Source organism: Ctenopharyngodon idella, chromosome 9, assembly GCF_019924925.1.
Source record: "Ctenopharyngodon idella isolate HZGC_01 chromosome 9, HZGC01, whole genome shotgun sequence".
In the NCBI taxonomy this organism is placed as follows: Eukaryota; Metazoa; Chordata; class Actinopteri; order Cypriniformes; family Xenocyprididae; genus Ctenopharyngodon; species Ctenopharyngodon idella.
In genome coordinates this window covers 14,170,687-14,193,638 of record NC_067228.1, presented here as the reverse complement: position 1 = coordinate 14,193,638, position 22,952 = coordinate 14,170,687, and the positions used below count along the sequence as shown (strand labels likewise).

The window sequence follows — 22,952 nt, the reverse complement described above, 5'->3', positions numbered from 1 at the left end:
ATCATCATGTGTAGAGTTTTAAAATGACATTCTTAAACATTCCGAGGTTTGATATTTTCTGATAACGACTGTCGTCAATAACAACGAAGCTAAATAACAAACTGCTGTATAACAAACCGTGACTCACTGGCGCCATCTTGCGTCCACTTACCGACTGTATTGAAAATGACTACTCCTGTTGCCAGGACGACTGTTTTGTACATTGTAATGGAATACAAAGTAACAAGCTGGATGTACATTTTAGGATGTACCCTTACATCATAGGACCTTAATTTCAAATAAAACAGTTGATAGAAAGATCATATTTTGTCTATATAATACAACTAAGATAAAAAAATAGGATTTGATTATAAGATTTTTTTTTTTTTTTTTTTAAATGACTCGAGACTCGACTCGGACTCGTGACAAAAGACTCCAGACTTGACTCAGACTCCAGTGATAAAGACTTCAGACTTGACTCGGACTCCAGCTTAAAGACTTCAGACTTGACTCGGACTCCAGATAAAAGACTCGTGAACATCTCTGCCGTCAGCTACCTTCGTAGTTCGTAATAATCCTCTGATACTTGCAAGTGAAAATCGCTGCACGGCATAAATGATAAATCTATTAGGCAATATGTTAGCGAAAGTGCATTTCTTCCTGTTTTCTTCCATATAAAAAGTTGCATCATATATGACGTAAGCGTGCTCCGGCCCGGAACATTAAGGGCAATGTGAATGCAGGTCAGCGGGGGAGTGGGGACAATCACGCTCGGGCTCGGTTCAAGGCAACCGTGCCTAGTGTGAGTACACGCTTAGTCACATTTCTTAAACACAGTTTTCTCAGTATAATCCTATGCTGTGACTGATAATACAACCATAAAATACACCAAAAACGCAACATAAATTCACAAAGTCATCAATATTATTCCTTCGTTGTAATCCAAATCTGTAGAATCCATATGGTTGTGAAGAACAGACCCAAATTCAAGCCTTTATTCAGCGATCTTCATCTCTATTCTCAGCAACGACCATAAACGTCAAATCCCGCACTCCTTATAAATTAAAAAATTGACGCCTTAAGAAGCTTTACAAAACGTTGTAGGAATGGGATTAGCAGATAAATCTTTTAAAATCTTTTTAATGCTACATTGTTACTAAAATTGTACCTGTAAATTAATACACATGTATTAATTAGACCAGGCTGAATAAATTGATCAAAAGTGTTACAAAAGATTTCTATATTTCAAATAAATGATGTTCTTTTGATCTTCAAAGAATCCTGTAAAAAAAATAAAAATAAATTACTGTTTCACAAAAATATTGAGCAACACAACTAATTTCAACATTGATAATAATAATGTCAGCTTGAGCAGCAAATCAGCAAATAGAATGATTTCTGAAGGATCATGTGACACTGAAGACTGAAGTCACAAATTCTGCTTTCCATCACAGAAATAAATTACATTTTAAAATAAAAAAACAGTTATTTAAAATTATAAGAATATTTCACAATATTACTGGTTTTTTTTTTTTGTTTTTTTTGATCAAGTAAATGCAGACCCCAAAGTTTGGAATGTTATTATATTATATTATATTATATTATATTATATTATATTATATTATATTATATGTTGTTGTTATAACTGAAAATAAAATCTTTAAAAAAGATACTAAATTAGCACTGATTTTAACTATAATATATATATATATATATATATACAGGTGCTGGTCATATAATTAGAATATCGTGAAAAAGTTCATTTTTTTATTGTAAATTATTTAAAAAAATGAAACTTTCATATATTCTAGATTCCCTACATGTAAAGTAAAACATTTCAAAAGTTTTTTTTTTTTAATTTGTTGATTAGAGCGTACAGCTAATGAAAGTCCAAAATCCAGTATCTCAAAATATTAGAATATTTACATTTGAGTTTCATTAAATGACAATCCCTACAGTATAAATTCCGGGTATCTTTTGTTCTTTGAAACCACACTAATGGGGAAGACTGCTGACTTGGCAATGGTCCAGGAGACAATCATTGACACCCTCCACAAAGAGAGTAAGTCACAGAAGGTCATTACTGAATGGGGTGGCTGTTTACAGAGTGATGTATCAAAGCATATTAAATGCAAAGTTGACTGGAAGGAAGAAATTGGGTAGGCAAAGGTGCACAAGCAACAGGGATGACCGCAAGCTTGAGAATACTGTCAAGTAAAGCCGATTCAAACACTTGGGAGAGCTTCACATTGAGTAGAATGAAGCCGGAGTCAGCGCATCAAGAGTCACCACACTCAGACATCTTCAGGAAAAGGACTACCAAGCCACTTCTGAACCAGAGACAACGTCAGAAGCATCTTACCTGGGCTAAGGAGAAAAAGAACTGGACAGTGAACAGTGGTCGAAAGTCCTCTTTTCAGATAAAAGTAAATTTTGCATTTCATGTTGAAATCATGGTCCCAGAGTCTGAAGGAAGACTGGAGAGGCACAGAATCCAAGCTGCTTGAAGTCTAGTGTGAAGTTTCTGAAGTCAATAATGATTTGGGGGGGGCGTGACGTCTGCTGGTGTTGGTCCATTGTGTTTTATCAAGTGCAAAGTCAATGCAGCCATCTTCCAGGAGATTTTGGAGCACTTTATGCTTCTATCTGCTGACAAGCTTTATGGAGATGCTGATTTCCTTTTCCAGCAGGACTTTAGCACCTGCCCACAGTGCAAAAACCACTTCCAAGTGGTTTGCTGACCATGATATTACTGTGCTTTATTGGCCAGCCAATATGCCTGACCTGAATCTATGGGATATTTTCAAGAGAAAGATAAGAAACAGTCGATCCAACAATATACAGATGATCTGAAGGCTCAATAGTGCCTCAGCAGTGCCACAGGCTGATCACTTCCATTCCACACTTCACTGATGCAGTAATTTGTGCTAGGAGCAAGTCATTTGCTGTAATATGTCCTGCCGATCAAGTATTGAGTGCACAAAAGAACATACTTTAAAGAACTTGAACTTTTCTGTTTTGCAAATCCATTTTTTGATTGATCTTAGGAAATATTCTAATATTTTGAAATACTGGATTTTGGACTTTCATGAGCTGTACGCTCTAATCATCAAAATTTAAAAAAAAACTTTTGAAATGTTTTACTTTACATGTAGGGAATCTAGAATATATGAAAGTTTCATTTTTAAAAATAATTTATAATAAAAAAATTAACTTTTTGATGATATTCTAATTATATGACCAGCACCTGTATATATATATATATATATATATATATATATATATATATATATATATATATATATACACATACACACACACACACACACACACACAATTAGACATTGCAGTGTAACTAAGCAGTAGAAAAGTGTTTTGTTTTGCTTTTTTTAATATCTTGCCTAGGGCACCAAGTGATCCAGAACTGCCCCTGGTGCCCCTTCAAAAATATTAGGTGCATGACGCCCCTGCACACACATACACACTCAAATTAATTCCCTTGTCACATCTGCGGTTGATTTACGTGTCTAGTGTTATGCAGATCAGCAAGCGTTGAGATGAGGTGAGGCTGTCAGAATTGATTCCACCTTTCCATCCGAAGGGTCGTTAGAGATAAAGTAACCACTCTGCGTGCTGTCACTGATGAATTACGGTTTGCATAACCAATCATTTCGAGGCTGACAGACAGGCAAATGACGATGTACGCAAAGGGGAGCTGGATGTGACCTCGGGACTCAACATATCCAACACCTGAACAGAGCTGAGGGCTAATGCTAATGCAGGCTTCAGCAGCAGAGACTGTTTGTTTTAATAAAAATTAATTTATTTTTTATGTATTGTGTTTTCCATTGCTTGTTGCCTGTAGGGTGAGAAAGAGAACGCTGAGAAAATGAGGACTGTCAGCTGTGGTTTGATGACGGTATAAGTGGGACTCGGGTTTGATTTGTCAGGGCTTATTCTTTCCTAATTGAGTTTTCCAATCAGTGCTCTGATGATTGTTTATGTGTACATCTGTCAGAAAACAGACTGCGTTAATCAATGCAGTATCGGTGTGATTGGTGACCAATTATTTCTTGTCCTCTGAACTCAAAAGTCTCTCATGTGACTAATAGATTCAAAATAAAGATGAGAACAATGAAGGAAGTTGATAAAAAAAAAAAAGTCAATTTGAGAGCTGTGCAAAACCCACTGTAAGTAGCATTCATTTTCTTAGAAAGAAAATGATTAGGAATGCATATACTATACATTAAATAATAACCATTTTGCATTTACCTTGTCTTGTACTTTTCTTTTGTAAGAACACCTACAATAAATCATGTTCATTCTGCTTTTATATCGTTAGGCTGTCAAATTATCATGTAAAACTCCTTGAATGGTTCTATTTTTGATACCTCGGCACTCAATAGATAAAAAGTATACACTTAAACTTGAATACAAGTTTAATATGATGTCATGCAGTGTTCCAACTCTCTATAAAACTCTCTGGTCAATGGTGAAACAGTATCCAGGACAATAGCTTTTTCCAAGGCATTCAAAGGCAAGGACAATGGGGTTTTCCTGGCCCAATTAGAGAGAGAGAGTTGAGCTAGATTAAAAACCAGAGGGGAGAACTTCATCCCTGAACACCCAAACTCAAGCAAATGCAGCTCACAGCTGGAAAAAATGTGTGAGAGTGAGAAGCACAAGAAGAAATGAACAGGAAATGAACATAGAAATGCAGCAGGGAATAATTCATGGTTTTATATGGGAATAAAGAATAAATGGAGCAATTTTCCTCCAGACAAGGTGACATTAAAAATGTCAACGGTAATTGCGTGCGAGTTAGTGCAGCAAAAAGAGCTTAGCATTATGGGTAATGTGCGAGCAGAGCTATCATTAACATCAGAGGCCCACTGTAAGCCTCTGTTCAGTTTTAAACCTGGTAGTTGAGGTCACCACACATCTCACAGGCGTTTGGAGGAAAGTTTGGAGTGACAAGTCGGTTTCTGAATGGAGGAAACATGATTTTCAGTGACCTTCATCATAAAGCGAGCGTCCATCTTTCGTCGCTTGCGGAGAAATATGAGATTCATGAGCGAAAGGGTCAAACGATCATGTTCTTGCCGTCTGGACTAAAGCTTTCGTATAGCTGCGGTCCCTCTCAATGTGTCAGCAAATGTCACGGGCGAGGAGCACCTGCTTCTCAGCGACTACCTTGACCGCACTGGATCTCACAGGCTAGCTGACATTCTGCTTGCTTTAACATTTGGGTTGACACACAGACACACAGTAAAGGTGTACGGCGAAAAGTTTCAGAAAATGTTGCTTAGGGCTTTACTTTGACAGAACCTCCGATTGGTTGAGCCGACCTGTGTGACCTCCCGAATCCATTTGCTGTGTAATGGAGTCCCAACATCGAGCGCCAACATTTCCTGTCTGTCCCTGACCTCACACACACACATACAGAAAGGTGAGAGGATATCAAAGCCCTAGTCTAATGCACCAGGTAGGAGAGTCGCTGACTCTGAAGGTTTCTTCAGGATTGCTGAAATGTCATTATTGTGTTTCTCTCTCAGGTGCTCTGGTGAGAGGAGTGGAAGTGATGTCTTTGAGCTGCACTCCTCAGTGCTGTCTGGACAGAGAATGTATTGGAAGTATACAGATGAAATGAGAATTGGACAGGAGGCACTGGACCAGACAGATGGAGAGAAGAACACAGCTGCCACATCTACAGAGTGAAGTGGTCAGAAAAGAACAAGTTGTAAATGGATGTAAGTAGGGAGGATTTATTATTAGTAGTAGTAGTAGTAGTAGTAGTATTAGTATTATTTGCTGCTCAGCCTCAGGTTTTTATAAACGTAAGGTGGCAGCAATTCTTAATCTTCACTCAAAAAAAAAAATAAATAAATAAATAAATAAAAAATCTATATATTTTTAATACATTTTGGATATTTACCAGTATTGGCTTTTGATTTTTTTTTCTTTTTTTTTCTGGCATACAAAATGAAATAACATTTTAAAGGGGTGGTTGATTATGATTTCACATGTTTAACTTTAGTTAGTGTGTAATGTTGCTGTTTGAGCATAGACATCTGCAAAGTTACAACGCTCAAAGTTCAATGCAAAGTAAGACATTTTTTTTTTTTTTTAGAGAATTCGCTGTTTAAGGACTACAACAAACAGCTGGAATGGACTACAACAAGCTTCCTCCCAGGTTAGTGACATCACTAACCCTAAAATTTACATAAACCCTGCCCCTGAGAACACGCAACAAATGGGGTGAGGCCATATTGGGCTGCTTTAGAGAAGAGGAAGAGTTGCTGTAGACTGTTGTTGTCATGCTGTCATTTTACACAGGACTGCTTCATAAATGAGCGTCAGTTCAACGCTGGATTTGCACAAACGATTAACATTATGGCACATGCTAGTCAATGAGTTGAATCAACTCCACAGCTACATAAATTTATCCACTAACCATTCAGAAACGTTTAGTTGCATTCTAAAAGTTCTAATTTCTTCCTGAGTCTCTCCATCAGTGTCAGACTCTGGTTTGAACAATGTAAGGCTGAACACCATTACTGACAATCGTCATTTTGGTGTGTGAGATTCTCCAGCATTGTTGTTGAGCAACCGAAGCATAAGCTGTTAAAGCTCTGCCCTCTTTTGCAAAGCAGCCGGGAGCAGCAGCTCATGTGCATTTAAAGGGACACACACAAAAATGGCGTGTTTTTGCTCACACCCAAATAGGAGCAAATTTGACAAGCTATACTAAGTTATCATATTTTGAGCTGAAACTTCACAGACACATTCTGGGGACACCAGAGACTTATATTACATCTTGTAAAAGGGCCATTATAGGTCCCCTTTAATTTAGCAGAGTACTAAATTTACATGGCCAAATGATGTTTGATTTAAAAGAAAATGCCTGAATAAATGTTCAATGCACCTTTGTCAATCTACTTCCAGATTTCTGTACCTTTGGTTATGAAAATTATTTATCCAAAGCTTTTAAGTTTTTAACATATTTTACAACTTCAAATCGAGATAGCAAAACACTGTTGTTATTGTTAACTAAAACTATAAAAAAAAAAAAAAAAAATGTTTTCGGTAATTGAAATAAAGGAAAAATAAATAAGATTTAAATATTAGATATGTAAAAAATAGAAATGCAGCTTAGTAAATAAGTTTAAGTTGAAGTATTAAAATTACTAACACTAAAATAAACTAATAAAAATGACAATCATAACAAAATCACAAACAAATTAAAATGAAAACTGAAAATATAAAAATAAAGTTTATTTCAAAATATAAAAAATACTATTACAAATAATACTAAAATAACACTGCAGCAAAGAAATTTAGTTAAACAAAATGTTCAAGAATTGTGTTGCTCTCGCTCGTTCTAATTATCTAAATTGAATAAGCAGCAAAAATATTTTTTTTTGAGCATTGACAGTAAAATAGACAGACATAAACAGTGAATGACAGGGTGATATATCATAGCTATACCACAATTTGTGCTATCATCATTAACATTCACTAACATCACTACAATATCAATATCTGAGCTGATTCTAGAGCTAATACTCATGTGAATTTATCAAACGACAATCCTTCAGTTATGATCAGAGCTGTGTGTGTGAGAATGTGTTTAAAATCTTTCTGCTGGAGGACATTAATGTGAGCCTGGGTGTCATGGAGGGAGGTGGGCGCGGTGTCATCCGTCCTCTTTAAGGTCTTCCTCCCATTAGCCTAGACTCATCAAGGAGATTAATCGAGCCCCAAGCGTGCCAGTCGACACATTTGTCAGGCCACTCATTCACTAATACCATCCTTACGATCCTTTCTTCCTTCTCAGTTTTACTATCCCTCTCTTTTTTCACTCTAAAGACACACGAAGGTCAGTCCAACAGTCAGACAGGGACGGATGGGATGTGACTCATGGATTGTCCTGGTCATGATGGAGTGTGGAGTTGTGTTGGGAGACATTAAAGGCAGTGTTGGCTTAACAAAGATGAGCTTGAAGGGGACTATGAAGTGACATTTCGATAATTAAGCTCAGCTTATTCAGGCATTGAAACATCAAGTGGGTAAAGGTACAGAAGCTGAAGAGCAAGAGTTGGGGGCGTGGCTACTGTAGCAGGCAGAGCCAGAGGGTGTTTAGCTGGTGTGGGACCATGACTGACAACGTTACATGGGAAAACACATTCAGCTGTGGCTACAGAAGTGCAAGCCAAAATTCACTGAATTTAGAACATCAAAGATTAAACAGGTCATAAAAATGTCAACACAAACTTGTACCACTTGTATGAAAATGTACCAGTTTTTTAAAGTTTACTTTGATGTGTTTGTACATTCAGAAACAATTCTGGGTTAAAAACATCACAAGTTGGGTTGAAAATGGACAAACCCAGCAATTAGATTGCTTTAACCCAGGTGTTGGGTTAAATGTTTGCTCAACCTGCTGGGTAGTTTTATTTAACTCAACTATTTTTTAAAAATTACTGTGTTTCTTGCTTAAAAGGACATAGGTGAGGACTGACAGAAAAGGCCTAAATAGGGTCTATGCTATCATGTTTGTCCCATCATTAATGTTTTAAACAATAGGCAGTTTCTTTCTCTGTATTTTAGGCTATAATAGTCTTAAAGAACAGTACAAGGCACAAGCTGAACTATCTGATGATGAGACTGTGAGCCGAAGAGCTCTTGTGATATACGGCAGCAGTCCTGAGTCATGGACACTCACTACAGCAACCTGAGAGTAAACCATGCAAGACAGAACAGAAGGACACAACGGTCCAGCATCACAGTGACTCAGCGTCTGGCTGCTGCGTTTACACAAACACAAATGGATACAATGTTCTCTCTCACTCTCTTTCACACTCTGTCATTCCCTGCGTCTGATATTTCCCTCCAAAAATAATATAGGTCCCACTCTTGTCTTCATTCATCCTGAAAAATAGACCATCTCTGACTAAAATCCCACAAAACCTAGCAGTGTATTTCTTTGTCTGATATGTTTAGAGATAATGTGTTGACACTCTTCATCACCTACTTTGTAAGTTATTATTAGCTGATTTAAAGGGATAGTCCACCCAAAAATGAAAATTCTGTCATCGTTTACTCACCCTCATGTCGTTCCAAACCTGTATGACATTCTTTTTCTTTTTTGTGGAACAAAAGAAGATATTTTGAAGAATGCTGGTAACTAAACAGTTTCGGTTCCCATTGACTTCAATTGTATAGACAAAAAATACAATGGAAGCCAAAGAGAACTTAAACTCTTGGTGGACTTTCCCTTTAAATAAATGTCAGTGTGCTGTTAAATTACACATTATTATGTTCATATTAAGGCATGCAAACCTTTTAAACCTTTCGTGTTTTTAAATTCTTCAAACATTTAATAAATATTGGCCTCATCTTCTTTACATCGTGCTTGTCTACAGTCTTGTATTTCAAGTGTGTAACAATGCAAGTCAATCACAAACCTCCATCTACATGTACCTGACAACAGCCCCCATCACGTACCCCCAGATCAACTACTGTTTACGCATCGAGAGCCCTACCGTCGATTTTGCAGACTGTCCATCTTTCTTAGACAGGTTGGTAACTTTTTTGCTAGTTCCCAACGAGATGAGCGAAAGAAAACACGGAGGGGAAGCGAGGCAAAAATATCCCATTAACTCAGGAAATTGGTACAAGCTGTGCCACAGCACAATGCAATCACCTTTCCCATCTTAGCATCTCCTGTCCCCATCACCCTTCCTTTCACCTCGTCCAACAAGTGGTGGAGTTATGTGCACTTTGTTTCCTGGCCGACTATTACAGATCTCGATGGGCAGATAGAGAGTAGGGTGAAGAAGACTGAAGACAAATGCAGAGAGGGAGATTATTACTAAAGGAAATAAACATCAGAAATGATCAACTAGAGATTTTTCTTCTAATAATAAGAACCCACGGGTAAAACAATGAACTGTTGGATTTACTTAAAAAAAAAGTGTCAAGTGGTTCCACGCAACTATATTGAGTAATTTGTACAAATAACAATTTAGTTGTATGAACAAAAGAAATTCAAGTAAAGCTGACAAAATTTCTTTGAGTAAATACAACTCATTTGAATTTATCACTGTTACATAATATTTATATGTGCAGAATACTTAATAATGTTATTACGTAAGTTTACCTTATTAAATTAACTATTTGCTCATTGAACAAACTCAATTGAATTAAGAGCAAAAATTCCATCCTAAACATGCATATATGAGGCTCATAGCCTAAACACAGATGCCACTCTTCTGCATAATGGTAACCACAAAATTAAAAAAACATTACAGAAACTTCTCTAAATGTCCAACATAACTGAACATTAAATACTAACATAAACTAACAACATCTTTCCCTTTAATAAAAAACACATAAATTAACACTTTAATCCCTAAGTTTACTCTCCTAATGCAGTCCCTTGCAAAGCATGCTGGGAACTACGGATACACTGCCCAGTTAGTTGTCAACATTAATTTGTGCATTTAACTCAGCAATGTTAAGTTGACTGAACAAACACTTATTAAGTAAAGCTGACAATATTCATTTTTTAGTAGAAACAACTCAGTTAAATTAAGTTCATGTAGTTACATGAGTTTAAGTAATGTGAACAAGGATGGTTTGAGTGAAACTAACAACGATGAAAGTGCATTTTTTTTTAACGCAGGAATCGCACGTCTTCTGTTTTTTTTTTAAACAAGTCTGCAATAGTATTGTTTATTTGCAGTCTAATTATGTTTCCAAGCTGTACATTTATGCAAACGGAATTTTTTTAATCCCATTTTTTTAAGTTTTAATCCCATTTGTTGAAATACATGGAAACGTTTGATAATTTATTTCTGAGAAAATCCTTAAAGGGGCCATTATATTATATTATATATTTAAGCAATAAGGTATGAGAGGCTGTGCTGTATCGTGAATAAGTCATGGCCGCTTCGCGTCGTGCCTAACAATGCCCTTCAGCCATGACTTATTCAATATACAGCACAAGCCTCGAGTACCTTATTGCTTTTATAAAACGGTTACCACACAATACAAAAATTAAAGCCAAAAATATATCAATGCAACTTTCATGAAGTAAAATCACTAAAAGCCTTCCTTCCGCTTGAAAAAATATTCCCTGACCGTGAACAGCAACAGAAATTACATTATTACGCCATTAGATGGCGGCAAAGACTGTCTTTATGAGTGAGTCACAGTAGACTTTTATTATGAAAAGACTGAATTGTTGTGAACACGGAACAAGACACAACTGACAAATGCTTTGACTAGCGCTGTCAGTCACGGGAAAACAATTTAACTGTTAAAAGGACAAGATATTGCAGCGGACATTTAAACAGATTTTTTATTATGAACATAGGACTGACCTGAAGGAAAATGCTAAATCTGAATGGAGGTAATAAACTCTCTCACTCGATCTCTTTCTCACAATTCTACATAATAAAGTAAGCTGCAATGAACAATATCAATTGAGAACAGTTTACGTTATTCACGTATCGTGAATAAAACACAGCTATTGCCCAATCTGAATCAAGGACAGGAACTAACCGTTTTATAATATATTATAAGTAAGTAAATTTATGATTTTATTTATTTATTGGTGAATGCCATTCAAAGAAATCAATTTGAAATACACTATATAACTATGAATTATATACAGGTCTATATTTATATCTAATTAAATATACATTTTCTTAATATAAATATTAGGATTAAAATAATAACTTAAATTATTAAATTAAATAAGAAAAACACCACTTTGTTACTCTTTTGGGGGGCGACTTACACAGTCTCACCCTACTGAATAAAAACAAAAGTGAGTTTTTTTCTTCTTCTTCTTTTCCCCCCTGCATTTTGGAAACTTTATTCACATCGTGTTTCTATCTAGCATTGTCGCTCTATAGTCATACTGTAAGTTAACAATTCTCATTTGTTTCAGGAGAAGAGCCGTCTAAGATTAAGTTGTTGCTTAATAAATAAAACATAACTGAAAACGTTAAGTCTTCTGAGCTCTGAAATAGCAACCACAGAGTGATAACATTTTCCTCTGGGTTTGTATAAGAGACTCATTATTCTGTGTTATTCTGAATGAGGCATAAAACCAAAGCAATGCTCTTAGAACTCTCTGGCCTATACAATCATCTCCAAAAACAAACCACAATGTGCCCTGCTTTAATGAGCAGACACTGGCCGATTGCACCACTCTTGTTGTTCATACCGATTTTGAATATTTCACAGTTTCATCAAGGTCAAAGATGCTGTAACATCAGTTTAAACCAAAACTATAAAGAGACTGACTGTAAGAGCAGTAAACATTTGGGTCTAATAATGTATTAATTGCTACTAACAGGTTGATTACTACAACAATTATCCATGTAATAAATGACTGTTTTATGAGAAAAAGAAAGAGCGAGATAGGAGATCGGGAAAGAGAGCAAGTGTAATTATCTGTGGAAGAGAGTGTGTGTGGTCCCACAGCTCTGGCTCTAACACAGGCCTCATTACTCTGTTTAGAGCCATAAAGAGCCCCATAGGACACACACACACACACACACACATACAATCCGACCTTCATCACATCATTACACTCATCTCAGTGATCAGTTCAATTCATTTGCACCCACAGCAGCAGTTTCAGTCAGGCTAGATTTATGTACTTATTTCACACACACACACACACACGCACACACACGCACACACACGCACACTTCTCAAGCTTTCTCACTAGCTTTTGGCTCTGTGTTTCTAACAGACTTTTTAATTAGAAACCAGAGGATAACAACAGTAGCGATTACTCACAGTGTGCCTTTTGCCTACAGGAGGTGAGGGGGAAAACGTTGCCGTTCTTTAAACACGTCGCATCGGATGATTCAGTTCAGCTGTTCCTCTGAGAGCGGGTTCGATAGCGCCCACTTCACAGGGTATTCGGCCATCTTAAGTGAGATTCAAATTCACAGGGAGTATATGTTCAATCCGAAGGACACTGCAAAATGCACAGGGAAATGGAGAAGAAAATGTACCCATCAATCATTGAGCACCAGTACTAGACAAAGTTTGGCTAAAATAAATGTGGTATTATTCAGTGTAATTCACCTCAGGTGTGGATTCTACATTGTTTGCGGAGGTAAAGCACACAAGATGCAACCATTACAACACCATTAACATGACAATGAGTGACATACAGTGGGGTGAATACAGGCAATGTGAAACACTTTCTGTTTATTTGTCATTGGCATTGTTTTTTAAAATATGATCCAAATGGCTACAACAATGGTTGCATCTTCTGTGCTTATATATACATTTTGCATATATATGGTTAGTTCACCCAAAAATGAAAATTCTGTCATTAATTATTCACCCTCATGTCGTTCCAAACCCTTAAGACCTATGGGTTTATCACAAATTAAGATATTAGACAGCAGTTTAATTACCACTTTCAAGGTCCAGAAAAGTAGTAAAAACATTGTTAAAATAGTCCACGTGACTACAGTGGTTCAACCTTAACTTTATGAAGTGACGAGAATACTTTATGTGCGCAAAAAACAAAACAAAAATAGCGACTTAATTCAACAAATTTGTCTCTTCTCTGTCATTCTCCTACGCTGTTTACATTCAGTGCTTCTAGGTTCTATGTCAGAACAGCGACTCTTAATTTGTATTCCGAAGATGAACGAAAGTCTTATGGGTTTGGAACGACATGAGGGTGAGTAATTAATGAATTAATTTTGGGTGAACTAACCCTTTAATGTACATTTATATTATGATTCCATCACCTTAAAATACACAATTTGCACATCTTAAGCTTTGATTGCATTTGAATCAAATGAATTTTATCAAGTAAAGTGAACTTCTACAAGTATCTCCTTAGTGTGTAGGAACAAGTGAACACTTCATAGGGACCCTGTGAATTGGATCGTAGCCAAGTTATCATGAAAGTGATTGGATGAGGACATCAAACAGTGACAAAATGAGTTAAATTCATCCTGCTCGTGCCTCAGGTGTGTGTCATTAGAGATGAAACAGTGAGACTGCATGCTACGCTATTGTTACCCCACATGCTAAGCTAATCAAACAATAAACTCCCAAGATTATGAGGTTGTGCCTTTTCATGTCAAACGATTTCAGATGATCAAATAGACGCATCACTTGACGACTCTCACAGATGTGCATATTTTGTAATGGACCAGTGACCCTGTCTACTTCAACCCATCACATCTGTCCAGTACGGTCTGATTTGGTTTCACAGCCCAGGGCCCGTATCCGCTGCCGGGCCCCGCGGATAGCACGTTCCCGGATCTCCCGGAGCTCTGTGAGGGATCAGAATTCCGGTTGAGTGGAATTTTGGCAGGAGGGATGGTCGGATGATCTAAAGGAATGCCGGTAAGCAGCCCACACCCACTCCTCTCTGGAGCCACGCTTCTCCCGTAAAGGGTTTTCTCCGTCTCTGATGGTCCTCGCATCACGATGCTGTAGCATTCTCTGGACTTTTACAACTTTCAGCTGGACGGGTTTATTGAGGGTATCATCCTCTCCCGTTAAGTCTGATCCCACAATGATGTCATCAAGACCACTGCCTGTGGTGGGGCAGAGTGTCTGTACTGTATGTGGGAGTGTCAAGGGCAAAGTGAGAAAATCACTTTTTTTTTTTTTTTTTTGTGCAATGATAGGGCAGAGAAGTATTCAGTGTGTTTATGTGTTGTACATGTGTGTGCTCATGCATTTAACATTTCTGGAAAATGAGCTGATAACTGTTGCTTTAAATTCGCAACACCATTTGTAATATTAATACATTAAGAGAGCTACAAATCAAATGGACCATATGACACAAACAGACCATGCAATTACAAACCACTGCAGTATTAGTGCTGAATCTTGACTCAAATTTCCACAAGGCTCTTTTATAGCATTCAGAGGTCTTATTTCATAGTATTGAAAGACTCGTCAAACCGTTCCCCTATTGTGCTGATTCAAAGAAGAAAGCCACAGAACTGAACTTCACACCCAGCATCTGGAGCTTTAATAGGCTGGAGAAACACCACCATAGCCCAGCAGAGAGAGCCACTTCTGAGGAGCGAAAGCAGGAAAGGTCCTACTGTTACAACAGAAAGACAAGAAGAAGAAAGCAGACTTTCTCGGTGCTAACAGCCTTTAATATTTAAAGGGGTGGTTCATTGCAATTTCACTTTTTTTAACTTTAGTTAGTGTGTAATGTTGCTGCTTGAGCATTAACTGTGCCTGCAAAGTTACAGCGCTGAAAGTTCAATGCAAACGGAGATATTATCTTTTAAAATTATGGCAGTTTAAGGCCTACAAAAACGACCGGTTTAGACTACAACGAGCTTCTTCCCGGATTGGTGACATCATAAACCCTGCAATTAACATAAACCCTGCCCAAGGGAACACGCAACAAAGTGGGCAAGGCCATGTCACGCGGCATTATGGAAGCGGAAGAGCTGTCTACACCGGACGTGCGCAGCGCAATGCGATACGTCAAAAGATAATAGAACCCATTATAATCAGTGATATCGTCTACACTGGATGCGGCGCAAGAGACAGCTTCTAGAATCTACAAGTTCAGTTCAATGCTGGATTTGCACCAAGGCTATTACTGAAAGATGAAGCAGTTCCCACTTTAAAAGCAGAAGCTGCTGTTTATGGGCCTCTAACTGTAAGTACGTTTTATTGTACATGTCTTTTAAATGTATTATGTTGCTATTTTTTGGTTGTATCAAGGACGTAAACAAAGACCAACGTGTTTTTGCTTTGCTAGCCAGTTAGCTAAATTCTATTGCATACTTCTCCAACAAATGCCAACAAACACCAACAAACTTCTATGTTCATAGACAAACAGCTGTTCATGCTATAAATTAAACGATACCTTTACAAAAATGCTACTACTCGGTCATGTATTCAGCTACAATAAAGCTTTAATCAGGATAAAACTGTATATTGAAAGCTAACAAACAGCAGTAGCATTTACAAGTAACAACATATCTAAACACTTTGACACAAGTACAAAAGGAAATACTTACCATTCATAAACGTCCTTTAAAAACCGTGCTTGCAGAGGTTCTGCTTGACCCTCTTCATCATTACTGCTATCTGGGTCTGATTCGGGCTCAATTTGATACGGCAATATAGACGCCATTATTTACATTTCCTCTGAAGCACATGTAAGAACTAATGGTAAGGGGTGTGGCGTTTCCGGACGCTTCAGCGAATCACAATATACACTGGGCCAGCTAACCAATTTGAGCACATTGTGTATTTCGGAGGGAGTGGTATCATAGAATCAGGAAGTCAAACCAGCCATTCAAATGACAATGGAAACAGCGGTGTAGAACAAAGCTAAAATATATGAAAAATACAGCGTTTTTTAAAAAAAATGAAGCATTGAGACATGTGCCCCATAAACACAATCAAGCCTAGAAAAAAAAAACACTGAACCACCCCTTTAAAATAAAGTCAGTTTTCAATAAATAAATAAATAAATAAAAATAATTTTGGCTAATATTTTATGATTTGGCTGTCAACTTTTTAAGTTGCTGCAATTCAATTCCACTGAAAATATTGACATCTAATCATGAAAGAAGAAGCAATGTTCGATTTATGAATGAATAGATGTTTTGGGTCGGATCATTTCAGTGAAACAGTTGATCTGGTTCAAAGTTGATCTAAATGATTTGTTGATGAATTGGACTGATCAATGACTTCTAATGGTTCTTGTACAAAGCTATCATTTACCTTCAGAAGACGTACAATAACGTGCATACTGTACATTTATGAGAGGTTTATGGTACTTTTGCATCCTTTTTGGAGAATGAAAACTTCATTCCCTATTCACTGAATGGAAAAAGAGCAACCAGCAGCAATTTCAGAATTTTTCCTTCAGAGTTTAGTCATACAGGTTAGGAACAATATTAGAGTGAATAAATGATGACAAAATTTCATATTTTTTGGGGTGAACTAACACTTTAAGCATCATTCATAATTTTTTTCATACCCTGTAAAAAAGCAGAGCCATTAGAGGCGGGCATGTGCCAGTTCCAAAAACCTGCTTCAATTCCAAAAGCTTGCATCATTTTACCCATCACCCCCTCCTTTTCTCATTTATTTAAACAAAGGTTGACTTTCAATGAGTAGGGCTTTTTCATCTTCAACTTTTTATCTGTTCCTGCCAGTGAGTGAAAATTAGCAAATGTGTCATTCTGTTCTATCAAACCTTCATATTAGAGAGATGATGTAAGTCATTATATGAGTGTCTCCCCTTATTCAACTATCATCAGAAACACACAAATTTTGCAACACTTCAAGGACAGATGACTTCAGAAAGCATTTGTCTTGTCTTCATCATCATGTCCTCCATTACCACTATAAGCGCGATTACGTGGCAGACTTGCCTCTTTGTCTATGTTGAGACGTTAAATGGATTTGTAAGAGCTCAATGGCTCAGAGTTTGTAAGAGTAACACGGATCAACCATCACGCCATACATTTGCACTTAGTATTTGTTTCTCTTGATTAGAAACAAACTATTGGCAAAAAGGTGTTAGCCTTCATGTAGCAGTCCGTTATTGTGTAGGGTCTTAATGACCATGCATGCAGTGACCCGTGCTAATGGTGCTATAGATTAACTACAACGGTCAGCCTTTGAGAGGGTCCCAAACTATTCCCACGCAATCGATTCTCAAGAACGCCTGTGAAATTGAACTGTCAGGTGTTCCGTTGGATGCTGATATGATATCGATTCTTCTTTTTTTCCCATAGCGCAGCCTAATAGAGCCGGGACGCCGCAGACGTGGCCGCAAGCCACAGCATCATTGCTATTAAAAGAGCCTCTCTGAGTAATTTTGAATTCTTTCAAATGGATAGACAATGCATGTATATGCAAATGAGAAGGCAAAAGACGAAACAGGAGGTCCAGGCGGTTATCTGTTACAGGAAATGTTTGTGTATTACATGGCTTAACCACATGTTTGCTTTTTGTAGCTATCTGTCAATTAGCAAGGCCTGCTAGGAGAGGCAGCACTAAGAGCACATTGACATTGTGGAGATGAGGCTAATAATGAGTGCAGATAAAGGCTCACATTAACACTAGGCTGCATCATTACTCTTTCTGTCAGATTCTGCCCTTTACCCAGCCAAGAATGTGAGATGGAGACAGACAAATGCTGACCATAGGGCTGGAAAAGAGGAATATATAAAAGTTATGTATATATACACTATTTATACACAGAGATCTGATCTCACCATCATCTGTCTGTCTGTGATTGCATGCAGAGAGAAAAAACTGAGACAGACTAAATCCAAAAAAACTGCAGCAACGTCTCCAAGACTCTTGAAGAAACCTACCTGCAAAGCTACAGTACTGTGAAAAGTTTTAGGCACTTGTGTAAAAATACTGTAAAGTGAGGACGCTTTCAAAATTAATGTCATAAACAGATTTTTACTTATATTATATATCAAATAACTTCTATTAACTAAATCAAATCAATATTTGGTGTGACCACCCTCTGAGTTTAAAACAGCTTTTGTCCTAGGTACACTTGCGCATAGTTTTTCAAGTAGCTTTGCAGGTAGGTTTTTTCAAGCGTCTTTCCAAAGTTCTTCTGGATTTAGTCTGTCTCAGTTTTTTTCTGTTTATTCATGTAATTACAGACAGTTTGAGATTGGTGAGATCAGATCTCTGTGTGGATCACCGGCTGTTGTCAGACTCCTCGTGCATACAAAAATCTCACTGGATTATTACTGGGGTGACCAGATTTCTCATGGTGGAATATAGGACGGGATAGACAATGGAATGGTTAAATACAGGACAAAACTTGATTTTTTCATAATAAGTCGGGACACTAAATAGAAAAATGGGACTAAAATGGGACGTCTAATTATTACAATTAATGGCAAAAGGACTGTTTGGAAATGTAAACTCTTATTTCCTACTGACACACTACAGCAAAAGATATAAATAACGGACTTAAAACCATACGTATATATACATATAAATACATACATACATACATACATATATATGGTGAAAATACTAACATGCCTAAGACTTTTGCACAGTACCACATACAGTATATTATATACTGTATATATATATATATATATATATATATATGGCTAGAATAGATTTGTAGACGTGTATCAATACTTTTTCTAAATGAACCATGAGGCCAACTCGCCCAGGGTCACTATCTTAAATGGCAAATTTGCTTTTGACTACTGCATGTACCCTTCACAAAGGAATCCAGCTGCTCGTTTTAGTTTAGAATGACTCTAGCGTTCTTTTTCCACACTGCTTTTCAAGGGCACAAAACACTGTTTGGAATTCACCTACAGTATTTGTAGAGCTACTGACTGACTAAATATGTCATATGAACGTCCCCGAACATATCTGAATAGAGGCGAATGCCATGAACTCACTGCAGATGAACAGGAGTTAAGCTGTTGTTTAATTACTCAGTCTAATTCAATCTATTCTATACAGGGAGTAACAAAGTGAAGCACCTTTCGAAAAGTTTGAGGTCAATAAGATTTTTTTTATTTTTTTGTAAGTCTTTTATGATCACCAATGCAGCATTTATTTAATGAAAAAATACAGTATATTGTAAAATTTTATTACAATTTAAAACTACTGTTTTGTATTTTAATTTTAATATATTTTAAAATGGCATTTATTTCTGTGATGGCAAAGCAAAATTTTCAGCATCCATTACTCCAGTCTTCAGTGTCACATGATCCTTGAGAAATCATTCTAATAAGCTGATTTATTTGGTAACACTTTATTTTGGGGTCTTTTAACTAGTTGCTTATTAGCATGCATATTAATAGAATGTTGGCTGTTTATTAGTACTTATTACGCACATATTAATGCCTTATTCTGCATGACCTTATTCTACATTCTTAATCCTAACCAATACCTAAACTTAACAACTACCTTATTATATTAACTATTAATAAGCAGTAAATTAGGAGTTTATTAAGGGAGAAGTCGTAGTTAATAGTTTATATGTGTTCCCTATACTAAAGTGTTTATTCTAATTGTTTCTAATTAATTGCTGATTCATTGTAATATGCTGACTGCTCAATAAACATTTCTTATTACTATTGTTGAAAACGGTTATGCTGTTTAATATTTTTGTGGAAACTGTGATACTTTTTTTCAGGATTATTTAATTAATAGAAAATTCAAAACAACAGAATTTGAAATAGAAATATTTTGTAACAGTGTAAAAGATCACCTGAATGCATCCTTGCTGAATAAAAATATTCATATATATATATATATATATATATATAAACTAGTATATGCATGATATTGTGAACAATTTTAGGTATATGTGTTACTACTATAATGTTATCTAGAAATACAGATTACAGTGCTACTCGATTTAATATTTAGATCTGAATTGCTTTTAGGAGGAGGAACACTTGGAATAACTTGGAATAACTTTCGTTGCTGGGTGTGGAAAAAAAAGTATCGTATGGAATTGACTGGTGCCAATTGTTGCCACTTAGAGAGTTAAAATAGGAGAGTCATCATGTATTATGTGTAATCTTTTGTTTTTGTTTAAGCTTTTCAGTTTCATTAGAAAACATGCAGAGTGTACATGACATGATAGACAGCAGAGAGTGCATGTGAGCTGCAGTCAGTCACACTACTGTGTTGATCTGATACATTATTTGACATGCTGGGGTGCATCTGTGTATACATGTCGATCCCGTAATCATGCCTAATCTAAACATTCACAAACTGTTTACTGAAATTCACTCCCTCGCTCTAATGCAATAATACACACAAAACCCTATTGTTCTCTAACAGCCGAATTAGCATTGCACAATTTATGTTTGTATTCCTCTGAAGTCCCAATGGATATTCTGTTTTACCCACACACATGAACACACAAAGGCTCTGCACACAAGAGTTTGTCTTTTATTCTCTCTCTGTGGTCGTCCAGTGTCATGTGGAGGCGTATGGAGAGGAAGTGAGGGGCAAGACTCTTTCCCCTTAATTCAACAAACTCAAACACACTCACCTCACATACACACACTAACACACTCTCAATAACAAGTATATCACGCTGACCCGGCCAGCAACTGTGTATTTGGCCTCTACTCACTGGGAGACAATGTAGAAAAATAAGCCATTTTCCTCCCCTCTTTGCACTCATCCCACAATGCAGCTTGAGAGCAGGCTAGGAAGGTTAACTAACTAAAGGCTAGGAGATAAATGAGGCTAAGAGGAAATTATTAATATAATGAATTGTTCACACTAAAAATGTAAATTCAGTCATCATTTATTCACGTTGATGACGAACAAAAAAGGCGATTGTTTTTGCACATCCTGCCCATATCCTTTCTTCCATACAATGAAAATGAATGAGGATTGGAGGCATGTTATAAAAAATAAAAAAAACGCATAGAACTTATGATTCATATACTATTTTTAAGGTTTACTAAAGTCATTTGGGAACAGATGTTATTATGCACTATAATTTCAGTGGGATGTTAATGGCTGCAACCAGATAACTGAATCAGTGAGTTGAAATTAAGAACTTAATTAAAAAAAGAACTTAAGACTTTTCAATTATTCGAAAAGATATGACGCAAAAGAGTGATTCATTCATAAATCATGAATGTGCAAAGGAGTAAATGATTTAATAATAATAATAATAAAACTACTTGCATTTTGGTGAATAATTTAATTACTTTATTTATTTATTTTATTTTTCTTTTCCCCTCAAAAGGCTGAACTTAATTACATATTTAAATAAGGTCACCTCTGGTCAATCAACTCAGTGGTCATACTTACTCAAAATACATTATGTATATCTGGGAATCTGTAAAGATGAAATATCTCCTGAATTTATGGCAACTCAAAAACAGGTCAGCCAACTGGAGACTAATGAGAGACTCTGTGTACAGGAAGTGCAGCTCATAGACTTTGGAAGTTTTAAGCCACAATTACATATTGTGACAAAAATAATCCCCTTTTATGAAAAGAACAGGGCTCAGGGGTGAAAACATGAATAAAGAAAAGAATAGGGAAAGAGGGTGATCAAGCAGTGAAAGAGAGAGAGACGGTGACGATTATGAGAATATATGGGATTGTGGTATGGCCTAGATTACCTCATTCCAAACCAAAGCCACACGTTCAGGATCTGCTGCCAAACCATCTCCCCTTCTCTCTCTCTCACACACACACACACACACACTCATTCTCACTGGGTAAATTACTACCCAATGAGCCCAGACATATGACATGATCAATGTATTGCGCTCACACAGTCAGTTGGTGACACTGCTCACCCTGTAGTTGTCAGGTCAGTTGTCCCCTACACTCAAAGGAAAAAAATAGTCTATTTCCAGGCTACTCGATCACTGCTGCTAATATACTGCCAATGTCTTCTCCTTTTCTTTTCACAGTTCCTTTTTTAAATCTTCCTTCATCTGTTTCCTTAACCCAACTTTATCCCACTCACCTAATGCCTTTTCCTCTTGTACACCTGCTTTCACATTCCCCCCAAAAAGGCCATTTTTACTTTTCACATGCTGCCTGAAATATAATGAGAATGTTGAATTAAAAGTCACTACAAAATCCAAAATTACCCCTTTTTTCAGGAACATGCCGACACTTTCTCATTGTGCATTCATCAGTGCATGTTATTCCAAAGAAAAATAAATAAATAAACATTTTGGCGAAATAATAGGATACTTAACATGGAGAGAAAAAAAAAAAAAAAAAATCCTATTAAAAATAATCTTAAAGGTGCGCTAAGAAGATTTTGAAAAACACTGTTTGGAAGTTAGTCGGGCCGACACTAACAACAAACGTGTAACCATGGGCGACATTGGGGGGGCAGATGCCCCCCCCATATTTTTCCTGATGTGAGCCGTCAGCTCCCGTCCACTACAATTTGGAGTGGTTAAGGCCCGGGTATACTACATTTA

At 36.8% G+C, this 22,952-nt stretch overlaps 1 long non-coding RNA gene across 2 annotated transcripts in view; it reads right to left on the bottom strand.

Annotated features, from left to right (window-relative positions):
* Positions 1-22,952, bottom strand: part of LOC127519077 (uncharacterized) — a 304,028-nt gene that overhangs the window by 167,979 nt on the left and 113,097 nt on the right. The window contains exons 5-6 of one of the 2 annotated variants that reach the window (XR_007931719.1): positions 12,799-12,982; positions 7,250-9,822 (exon numbers count right to left, since the gene is read on the bottom strand). This is a non-coding gene — a long non-coding RNA (uncharacterized LOC127519077). Of the gene's footprint in view, positions 1-7,249; positions 9,823-12,798; positions 12,983-22,952 lie in introns of those variants that run through there. The other variant, XR_007931718.1, reaches the window with a different exon arrangement.